Source organism: Hyalella azteca, unplaced genomic scaffold, assembly GCF_000764305.2.
Source record: "Hyalella azteca isolate HAZT.00-mixed unplaced genomic scaffold, Hazt_2.0.2 contig2484, whole genome shotgun sequence".
Lineage (NCBI taxonomy): Eukaryota > Metazoa > Arthropoda > Malacostraca > Amphipoda > Hyalellidae > Hyalella > Hyalella azteca.
This window is the reverse complement of record NW_025932757.1, coordinates 74,131-86,289: the sequence shown is the minus strand read 5'-3', so window position 1 is coordinate 86,289 and position 12,159 is coordinate 74,131.

Sequence of the window (12,159 nt, the reverse complement as noted above, 5' to 3'; positions counted from 1 at the left end):
TTTATGATCAAAGAAAACGCCTACTGAATTTTCCAAATTTCCACTGAAAATGTGGTTATCTTCTAGCGTATATTTTTTTAAAAATTCCCTGTTAACTTGCGATATAAGCAAAGTAGTGAAATATGTAGTGTGTTTAATTTTGTGACTTACACATATGCGGATTACTTATGTATGGATACGGTACGATATTTTATATTTTTATGCGTTGTGTTTCACAAATAAACTTATATTATTTTTAGGACGCTTCTCCAGCCTTGGTGTCCTACGTTTGTCTATTTCAAGACCCATTTACATTTAATATTTTTCTACTGATGGTAATCTTATCTAGGCTTTAGGTACGAATAAATTGAGAAACGTTTATGTTTTTGTGGTCTAATTCATTTGAATGTATTTGAATGACTTTTATTTTCATTTTATTTAAATATTTATCTTATTTGATTTGAATAACTTCAAGTACCAAAAGGTAAAAAATTAATCTGCTTGAAATGAGAGAACGCGGCGGCTGCGTTTGGTGGTCTAGACAACAGAAGGCTGCTAGACAGCTTCGAAATGACAGACAACGTACCGCAGACAGTTGCGATCAGACCAACTGCCACAGATCACTCGATTAGACCGACCTCAGCAGACCACTAAAATTAAATGAACCGTTGCAGACCGATTCGATAAAACCGACCCCAAAAGACCACTTCAATTGGACTGACCGCGATAGACAGCTTTGATTGGACCGACCGCGACAGACCGCTTTGATCGGACCGACCGCGACAGACCACTTCGACTGTACCTACCACGGCAGACAGATGCGATAAAACTGACCCCGGCAGACCGCTTAGATTACACCGACCGCGGCAGACCGCTTCGATTGTACCTACCGCGGCAGACCGCTTAGACTGTACCTACCGCGGCAGACCGCTTAGATTAGACCGACCGCGGCAGACCGCTTCGATTGTACCTACCGCGGCAGACCGCTTAGACTGTACCTACCGCGACAGACCGATGCGATAAAACTAACCCGGGCAGACCGCTTAGATTGGACCGACCGCGGCAGACCGCTTCGATTGGACCGAGCGCGGCAGACCGCTTAGACTGTGCCTACCGCGGCAGACTGATGCGATAAAACTGACCCCGGTAGACCGCTTAGATTGGACCGACCGCGGCAGACCGCTTCGATTGGACCGACCGCGGCAGACCGCTTCGATTGTACCGACCGCGGCAGACCGCTTGTCTTCCCACGCACTTACAGCGATCGTGTGTTGGGCGGACAACGGTTTGCTGCGATCAATTAAGTCGATCAATTGAATGCGGGAATTTCCTAGTTTACAGTTATCTATTATCAGGCTAGTGGATTTAAAGCCTAATTTTGCAATCATTGCAAAGTGTGGAAAAAGATGGTCTCCAATGCATGACTTACTGAAAAGATTTTTTAATTATGACAATTGTTAACAGAATGGCCGTTGATAATAAAATGCTTACTTTGTGTTTCTTTTGAACCTACATTATATTTTGTCATCTAATACGAAACGTGTTTTGATAAAAGATTTCAAATCGGCAAAAATTTATTCATGAGAATTCTACTCATCGAACAACATGATGCAATTCGACAACTACGACTAAAAATATGCTAATGCAAATAATTCAACTGAAATTTTGTTTAAAATTTTGAACGCTAAATAATAACTACGTTACATGTTCACAAAATACGTTTTTCGTTGTCAATTTTTACTACATATCTAAGTTATCTAGTTAGTGTGATGTTCATTTCCAAATTAATGTAATTGAAAGTCATTCAAATCCATATTTTAACTTGAATTTCTCATTTATTTTGCTTCTCAATAATTTAACTTCGAGTTCATAGTCGAGTTTCTCATAAACAAAACGCTCAATAAAAGGTTTATTTAAATATCTCTCACATGGAATATCTCTAACGTAAAATAATCTAGGCGTGTAGATTATTATATTATTGACTGACTTACTGATACTTAAAACATTCGCTCATCAAAATGAATGGGTCATATAGTCAAAATAGTGACATATTTGTAGCTTTTTACAATAGCACTGATAACGTTATTATGCCGGACTGAAATGGGTCAAGATGACCTACGCAAGGGTTTAGAGTGCTTCGCTATATGCACCTTGTCCATATAGGACCTTGTCCGCTATATGGACCTTGTATATGGACCTCACTATATGGACCTTGTCCGCTATATAGACCTTGTCCGCTATATGGACCTTGTATCATGGACCTTTATGGACCTTTTATATGGACCTCGCTATATGGACCTTGTCCGCTATATGGACCTTGTATATGGACCTATATGGACCTTTTATATGGACTTCGCTATATGGACCTTGTCCATATAGCGACTTTACGACTTTTTCCGAGTGTTCGAGCCACGCTCCTCATGAACGCATTAGCAATAACTGACTTACGCGCCGGCAGCGCATTTACGCGCCTTGTTTCTAATCGTATTTACGCGCCTTGTTTCTTATCGTATTTACGCGCCTTGTTTCTAATCGTATTTGAACGCGTGCATTACAGCACCGCTGCAGAAATGCATCGACTTCAGGCCCCATCACGCGGTGTTGACGTTGTTAAAACTCCTAATATGATTCCAGTGCGCTAGAGTTCACTACATCGATAAATTGAATTCCTTTATGAAGTTTGCTGCAAAATTCGGCCTGGCGGCAAGTTTGGGATAATGGATTTTCTGACGATTTTAAGAAATGTAAGTCAATTTGAGTTGCGTGATGCATCGGCGTTACTGTATTTGCCGATAATAAAGACTCTGATAAACCTGTAACTGTTTGTGGAATAGTCTTCAATTAGGTGAATAAGTTCGTCTATAATGCGTTGCCAAAATGAATCTAGTTAATTGTACTATATCAATGGAAATCAAAGATCGTATTTCAATTCTCAGCTTCTGCGTTCCACTTCCATCGATCATTCCCATTAACTCCAGCTGAAAATGACCAATCGCTAGCCATTATCAAGCCATACGCAATTACCTATTGATTTCATGACCTCTGAAATAATAAAATGATGGTTCATAAATGCAGAGACATTACAGTGTGGTCAATATCCACCAACTGGTCTTCCCATCTTTGTCCGTATTGATATTCTTGCATGAACAAAAAATTCTCAAACGACAAGTCCCTTGAAAAAACTATCACGCTAGTTCTAATAAATATTTGTTACTTATTTAAACGAATATCCTTCAGTGTCAAGATATGTACGTAAAAAAAATTCTGATTATTGGCGCCAGATTGATGGTTGTTTCACTTTATAGCTGACTAAAAATTAACTATATATGTAAAATGTGATGCTGTCTACTAATTTATTTGCCTGTAAATGCAACTTCAATAATATTACTGGGATTTTGTTGCAGCTGAAAAAAGGCGGAAACCAATATCCAATTTGCGCGATACGAAGACTCTGCCGGTATCTATTGTACTGTTGTCTGTGTACAATACACTAGCACAATGCTTGCCGTACGACATTCAGGGTATTGTCCTAGCAAGCAATTAGCGTAACCGTTCCTTGCATCATCATTACGGAAGTCCTTCAATTACAATCAGAGTTTCAATACCAGAATGTCCTCGGCCGTGCAGCGGCCTCCTCCAAAGCTAGTGTAACATTTCATCTAACCTCCTCATTACCTGTGAATGAGGTAACATAATAATAATGCATCGTACGAGAAAACGACAATGAAATGAAAACACTTCCTAATGAAATGACATATTCGAATTCAATTATGAATAAGTTATTATTTATGAGGTGTTGAAGTACTGCAATAGTTAAACCATTGTCTGTCTGAAATAATAGTAAAGTTCTGAATGCCATGCATTAAATATTATGTTATCGCAAATGTTGACTATATAAGTTTTGCAATTTGCCGGCTAACAACTTTTTAACTCACTTCAGTATCGTCCAAGAATATTACAAGAAGGCCTGTAATATGGAGGCACCTGTTACAGAAATTATGAATGTCTCCTTGAATTTCGTTAGCTTTTATGATCACTTTTTAACAATGAGCTTTTTGAGCTGAACGTTACAACTGCCGCAGTTTACAACATTTACCCATGAGAGATTTTTTAGTTTCATGTTTGCCATTTTCACTGTGGTTTAATTAGAGTTGGACAGTTATTCGTTAGAGGAAAAATACGCATGCCACGTGCAGCGCCAGGGTCTGGTGCACCTATAAAAAACTGATATCGTGAGTTTTGCGTTGTCGTTCTTCCGTGATTTACGTGCAGCCTGAGCCGTACTTTTGATTTCCGCGAAATGGTGTTTCAATATTTCTACAATTTAATTCTGTAAATTCTGTAAATTAATTTTCTGTAAATTCATTACAAATCAAACATTCGAAGTAAAATAATTTTCGAATTTTTTAGTTGGCATTATTCACCTTCAATTTTTCTGAAGTTTTCAAATTTGAATTATACATGAAAAATTATCATCACAAGATGATGGTTTCAAAGTTTTCTTAATTTTAAGCCACTTTTATATTTTTATCTGTGTTTTGACTGACGATTTTGCTATACAATTATCAAAAGAGTCATATATGTATTTTAATTTTTTGGCATTCATTATTTGTGACGAACATTCATAAGCATCACTTTTTTCCATACATCATTCAAGACATTTATTAACTAATTTATTTTTTAGCATTCAATTAATATTATACACTCAACTTGAATAATAATATTCAATTATTATTGAATATTATTATATTAATATTTAATTATCATTGAATATTATTATATAATATTCAATTGTTATTCAATATTATTGTCTCGGCACCCAGCATAGAGGTCCTTTACCGACGCGTTTAATTTTTTTCGTCACGCGTGAGACGAAAAAAACTAAGGAAGGATCGCCGCCGGTGCTCGCGGTGACCACAAACTCCATAACCGCGGTTTTGCTGCAGCCTGCGCCGGGCGTCGAACCCGCGGCCGCCGAGTATTGCACGACGCTTTACTCCACTCAATGAGATGAGCGAGACTTTGTCCAAATATCGACACTTCTTTTGCCCTGTATGAGTCACCTTGACCCTGTTTACTCCTTGCAAAAAGGGCGTATCAGTGCTACCTGGAGAAAGTGTATCAGTATTTGGACAACATGATGCATTCATTTTTCGCAGTGCATGGCACTGTGGTTGAGGGGGGAGGGAAGCTGGCAGGGGTGGATGGTTGGTAGACTTGGGATATGATTGAATTAATTAAATTAATTAATATGAATAATTAATTAATTTAAATGAAATTACTTGAAGTACACTTTCATGAAAACTTAAGTTGATGTTTTGAAAAAGACTGAAAACTTAAGTTCCTATTCTAAAAAGAGATGTTTAGTTGGTATTTATTGAGTTAAAGTCAAATAATTTATTATTTTTGGCATTTGATTTGGTTGGATGGGTCCTAATTACATTATTATTCAGATTCTCTTAGCGAACGGAAAAGAATTACTCATGAAATGAAAAGTATTACTTTTGGCAGCAAATGTCAAGTTTAAAAAACAAAAACCTAACAACGAGGAACATGGAGTGCTTTCTAACCCGTTTACTGAAATTCAGCACGCACAAAATTTGTCTTCACAACTTTTAGAGAGAGCTACGATGTAATAAATCTCACTGTTGTCGAGCCTGCGAGAGCGTGACGTGAAACTTCTGATACGGGAAAAGAACTTTTTCGAGGTTCCCTATAGTAAATAAAATAAACAAGAAGCCTAAGATAAAAAGGCTTCTTAAGTTTTAACTTACAAAAATAGACAACACGAAATTTACACCACATATTTTGAAACAAGTGCACCGAACTCTGTGTAATTTATGAATTTTTTAATTATTGCGAACAATTAATAATTGCCGAAGTCTTTTCGAAAATTCAATGAACAAAAGAATGGTTTAGCTATATTTCCTATAATAGTATAGATTATTAGTTATATTTTCAAAATGACAGCTATTTGGAATTGTAAGTTCGCTTCAATAAACTTTTTTCAAAATCTCCATCAGTTGAACGTTTCATTATAGTTAATCAAATAATCCACATTTTATATCCATATAAATCAATAACGTTACCATGCTGAGAGTAACTCACCTAAATTATTCAGTGTGACGTTGATAATTTTAGAGAAAGTAAAAGCAGTAAGAAATAATTTAGATCTTTGAACATAGTTGAGAACATTACCTTGTCATTGTACGGAACCTCGATACTTATGAACTATAATAATGCGCTAGTAATTTGTATTATTAACGCAACATCAAGTATTTCATTTCCCTTCAATAGCATCCAACTCAAGCCTGCGCTTCATTAAGACACTTGATGCAGCACCCAAGTATCGGTAGCGAAGTAAAAAAAATTTGGATTAGCCTCTGGCATAATAACGGTCATTTCTGACAGAGATCAGGCTGGTGGGCGCTTTTGTCGCCACAAGTCTTAACCCCAATTAAAAAAAATAATGGTCATTCGTCGCGTAATCGTTATTCGTCATGCATGTCTCGCTCCTCTTGGTCACGTCTCCAGCGTCAAAATATTGAATAAACATTAGTGATTTTGAATTAGTTGCAACATTAACCATTACGCAATTAAATTTACTGCTTAAAGAGAGTGAGGAAATTAATTAACATTGAGGGAAATTCAATGATTTTATACTGGATGCTAAAAATTCTAGTATTTGTTTCTTTAAATTAACATTGGCTAGTGCACAAATTCACTTGGTAACGTTAGAATTAGACTCGAAACGATTATTCATCCGTGACCTGGTGTTTTATTGTTATCAAATTTTACAAATATTTTCTAACCTGTTATGCCAACGTCGAATTTCTAAATGATGCGAGACCTTCCCTTTCCCGCTTGCAATTAAAAACAGGGGCTACTCAATACCGACATATTCTGTCAAATAATTCTCTGGTAACGGCCCTATAAAGGACGTTTAATTGATGGTATTTTTAGGGGTAGATGTTTTATCATGAGCGTAAAGTATGCGTTCATGACAGAATGAAGTTCAACTTCCTGCTATCGCACGCCTTATCGGCCGCGCCTATAGGCCTATCTCGGCTGCCATCGTGCCTAGACCACCTCCATACGGGCCTTCCTATACTGCAATATTGACGAAAATTTATGCCGTGTTGCTAAATTTTACTTTACCGATGCACTTTCTCAAATTCTCGCACTGTTTATTTATTTAATAGTGAGTTTTTAGTCAGTATGATTCACACACAAATCGGTCACACACACACTTAATTGTTACTTCTACAGCAATATAAAACAAGAAGGTTCGTGTGCATACATTATACATTCACTGAACAATTTCCTGGAAAAATTTTTCAAAACTGAAAATTTACACGTAAATTATTGAATAGAAAATTCTTCCTTAGTTTCATTTCGAAAGCACAATTCAAAAGATATTTCCATCTAAGTTTTTTATGCGCGTCTGGAATATTTTTATCTCAAATGTCCATATTATTCGGACGCTAAAATGATCTTAGTGATGAAGCAAGTATCATGAGCGGGCGACACTCGTCTTCTGTCTAGCTTGGTTAAACACTTTTACTGTTGCAAAAATTTGACTATTTTGAACAAAAACAAACCACGAATATTATCACATATATGGCAACGATGTTTTGAAAAACAATCAATAGATCGTGTGCAGCTGATTCGAAATGAACGAAAAACATTTTTATATTCCTTCCTTATGAACGATGCTTTATTGTGGTATTTTTATCGATTTTTTTATCGTAAGACTGACTCGCATGGCAGCCCGCATTCGAGTAAATTAACTTATTTAACTAAAGAAAAACATTCATATATCAATTTATTCAAAACTTTGTTGAGCTGTTGGCTGCTGAACTGAATATTAAAGGAAGCAGGAGCCTGTCGTACATCCGGCAGGTGAGATGCCCTGTTGCTGTCTCCGCTCATTCAGTGACGTAAACTATGACCATCTGACGTAAACTGACCCACGACGTAAACTGTGACCAAATGACGTAAACTATGACCATCTGACGTAAACTGACCAACGACGTAAACTATGACCATCTGACGTAAACTGACCAACGACGTAAACTATGACCCACTAACGTAAACTGACCCACGACGTAAACTGTGAACAAATGATGTAAACTATGGCCAATAACGTAAACTAAGGCCCACAGACGTAAACTGGGACCTACTGACGTAAACTATTACCATTCGACGTAAACTGTGACACGCTGATGTGAACTATGACCCGCTGACGTAAACTGTGACCCGCTGATGTGAACTATGACCCGCTCCCAATGCCATTTTGGTCTCATCTAATGATCAAAATCTCGATCCATAAAGCTTTTTACCTCTAAGAAATTAAAATATTATAAACGTAAATATCACAGCCAGAGTTTAAATTCAAAATACATAATTTCAACCCTATTATTTGCGAGCTCTTTTGATCGTAAAATGTATTTTTGTAACGATCAGGTAAGATTTCGATCAGGTAAGATAGTAAGTTCGCTTTTTCAAATCAGGATCTCACTTCACTCTTCTCTGTGAAATAAAAAAAAAACAGTTTGAACAGTACATCGTTAAGTTTCCCATCAACTATCGTACGGTTTTCTCCTAATCACTTCGAAACAAAGCGGTTTGAGCCTCCCTACAAACCGCGAGCTGCGGCGGCCAAACAAGACGCGGGTGACCGCGTCTCGGCGGGACGCTTGTAATTACCGCAGCTCACCTGCCGCTATACCACTCTACACTCGCTACATGTTTTTTCCAGTTCTCTCACCTGTTAAAATTACGACCAATCAAAGTGTTTCTCTATTCTAAGTGTTTCCGCTCTACACTCGCTACATGTTTTTCCAGTTCTCTTACCTGTTATAATTATGTCCAATCAAAGTGTTTCTCTATTCTAAGTGTTTCCGCTCTACACTCGCTACATGTTTTTCCAGTTCTCTTACCTGTTATAATTATGTCCAATCAAAGTGTTTCTCTATTCTAAGTGTTTCCGCTCTACACCCGCTACATGTTTTTCCAGTTCTCTCACCTCTTATAATTACGACCAATCAAAGTGTTTCTCTATGCTCATTAGGAATTCTTTTCAATTTTGTAGTGTTTAGTGTTTTTAGTGTTTTTTATAAAGATTCATCTGTACGCTTTCTTCACAGGCTTGACATAAATACTTGACCATGTGTATTTATTTAAAGTTTCATCTTCTACTTATTCTAAATAAAAATCTCTGTCATTCATCATCATTAATTCATCATTATTAGCTGTAACATCTATTTAATTCTTTTGTGACATTTTATATTGCCTTTCAATTAAAATCAGCACCTGCACTCAAAGAAATCAATTTGAATAACCAAATTAGCGATGCACTTTTTACCTTTGAATGGTTAAAACTGACCCAGTTTTGCCCGGAAAAAGATCGTATGAGTGCACTATCGCTCTCTGCTTGTGCTGTTGGTAGGTAAATGTATCACTACAACAACAATTTGAGCCTTTAATTTTTCTGAGTGTACGAAATCAGTTAAACGTCCCGACGTGTCGCCGGCGTCACCGGCTATGCGGTTCATCGCTCGGTTCGTAGCCACGCCCCAGGCTACACGCGCGCCTGCTCAGCCTCCGACTCTCCTGGATGCTAACGAATGTCCTCTAATGATCAAAAATTACATTATTGTTTGCGAATTCCTTAGCAATTCTTAGCAGCATTTTCAAATAGGGATAACTAATACTTATACCTGGCTAACTACACGACAAGATTTTGTCGGATTTTAAGGTTTTATTTTAAAATGTGCGCGTATTTTTGGTTAGAGGATCGGATATTATCAAACAATAAAAAATATAACTCAGTACTCATTGCAGTGAGTGACAGAGAGCACACTTTCTCGTCGACGAAAACTTGGGGTCCCGGAGGGGCGGGCAGACGGAGGGACAGACAGACAGACAGACAGACGGACATGGCGAGCACAATAGTGCATTTTTTCCATAAATGAGAAAATGCGCTAAAAATAACTCAATAACTATGTTATACTTATACGTGCCATTCCAAGTGCTGGTAAGTCTAAGTAAACCCTTTTGTCTTCATAACACCAATTGTTGAAAGCACAACGTACGTGAAAATCCGCTTCCGCAATCGACATTCCGTGTGAAAACATGGAGCTTGCTACGCTTCCGCACTGTACAGTGCACAGACCAGCGAAAATTGATAGTGAGAATAACCGTCATATGCCTTGTTAGCCACGCCTGGTCAGACCAAGTTAATTGAAATACAGATCTAGAGTTCTAGGTCTAGAACCTTGAAGTCACCCTCGTATATGTGCTTTAGTATCAATGAAATAGTTGCGTTATTTTCCTTCCGTCATATGTTGAAGGTAGAGGTTGAATGATTAAATTAGCCTAATCAGTAAATTGTTGAATTTGTCTTACAAATGTGAACAAACAAAAATTAATAGTTGGTTTGTTTTTAGACTGATGACTGTAGCTCTTAACGATTTAGCACGGTAATCACAGTTGGAAGAAAAATATTGTTTTAACTTAGCCGAACAGACAACTTCAATGCGAGTATATATACGGAGCTGTTGTCTGTTACTGCATACATTGTTTTCTAGCTATTAATGTGCTACTGTTGTCTATTACTGTGCATATTGTTCCCCTGATACTAATATGCTACTGTTGTCTGTAACACCGTCCATTGTTCCCAGCTGCCACTGTACTACTGTTGTCTGTTACTGCGTCCATTGTTCCCAGCTGCCACTGTACTACTGTTGTCTGTAACTCCGTACATTGTTCCCAGCCCAATGTACTACTGTTGTCTGTAACTCCGTCCATTTTTCCCAGCTGCCAATGTCCTACTGTTGTCTGTAACTCCGTCCATTGTTCCCAGTTGCCAATGTACTACTGTTGTCTGTAACTCCGTACATTGTTCCCAGCTGCCACTGTACTACTGTTGTCTGTAACTCCGTCCATTGTTCCCAGCTGCCAATGTACTACTGTTGTCTGTAACTCCGTCGCATTGTTCCCAGCTGCCAATGTACTACTGTTGTCTGTTACTGCGTTCACTGTTCAGCAGTTGTACATGTGTTCGGTAAAGCTAAAGTAGCGGAGGTTTTCTCGGGTCATCAGGTTGTTGGATGCGCTTTGCATTGGACGTCTCAAAGTTAGATTAGTTCTAAATTGTTCTTCTTTTAGCGTTGAAGCCTCGGGTGGCGTTCTGCTCGTGGATTGAGGGACGGATTCTTTTGGCGATTCGGTGGATCAAAAGTGGTTCCTGAAATGAAGATTTGATTCTTGAATGTTGTTGGTACAATGCGAAACGATCTCTTATAATTTGTCTGACTATTTTGTTTATATTATATGATTTTGCTTGTATTGATACATGAATGTTTGGCTACAGTGAGGAACAATTTCCTTCAATTTTTTCAATGTTTTTTCTCTGGTCACTTCATTTGTAAAACTATATATGAATTTATCGCATAAAATTCAATCAATTGATAATTTAGTAAGATGCAGCTTAAATGATTTTTCAGAATTTTATAGTCTATTTTCAAACGAGCAACTCTTCGTGCGGTTGCCAAAGTTTTCTATCGCGTGGATTAGAACTGAGTAGTAAACGTATAGAAACCTGCTAGAACTAAGCTAACAAATATAGAGACGAGATCACAAGACCGATGTGAACGACAGCTCCTTGCATCCTTAGCGCCCAATGTTCTCATGGCGAGTGATACAAGAACGAAATGATTTATATGGACGCGACTGAATGACGTCGCTTTTCTTTAGCTCCTTCATAAAACCCTGTCCTGGATCCGAGAACAGAAATGCTAAGCACCGCATGAATAAGCGCTTTGTCCTACCGTCCTTCCTGCGAATGCCAACAAAAACGGACAAAAATATCGCCCCGGGCTCCTTATTTCTGCCAATGACAAATGTCAATATTTTTTGCGATGACAATGAAGAGTTCAAATGTAAAAATGATGATTTAAATTCAAGCCAGGCGACGAAACTGTTTCGATTGACTGTTAATTATCGATTTGATATTCAAAATGATTAAAATTGTTCATATGCTGTGTATTATACTAATTATCATGAACCTTTTCAAGGTAAAGCATAATAATTCATTGATTAGATTATATTTCATGTATATATCAAGCCAACGATTTTTTATAATTACTGTATTATTTAACAAATATGAATATTTTT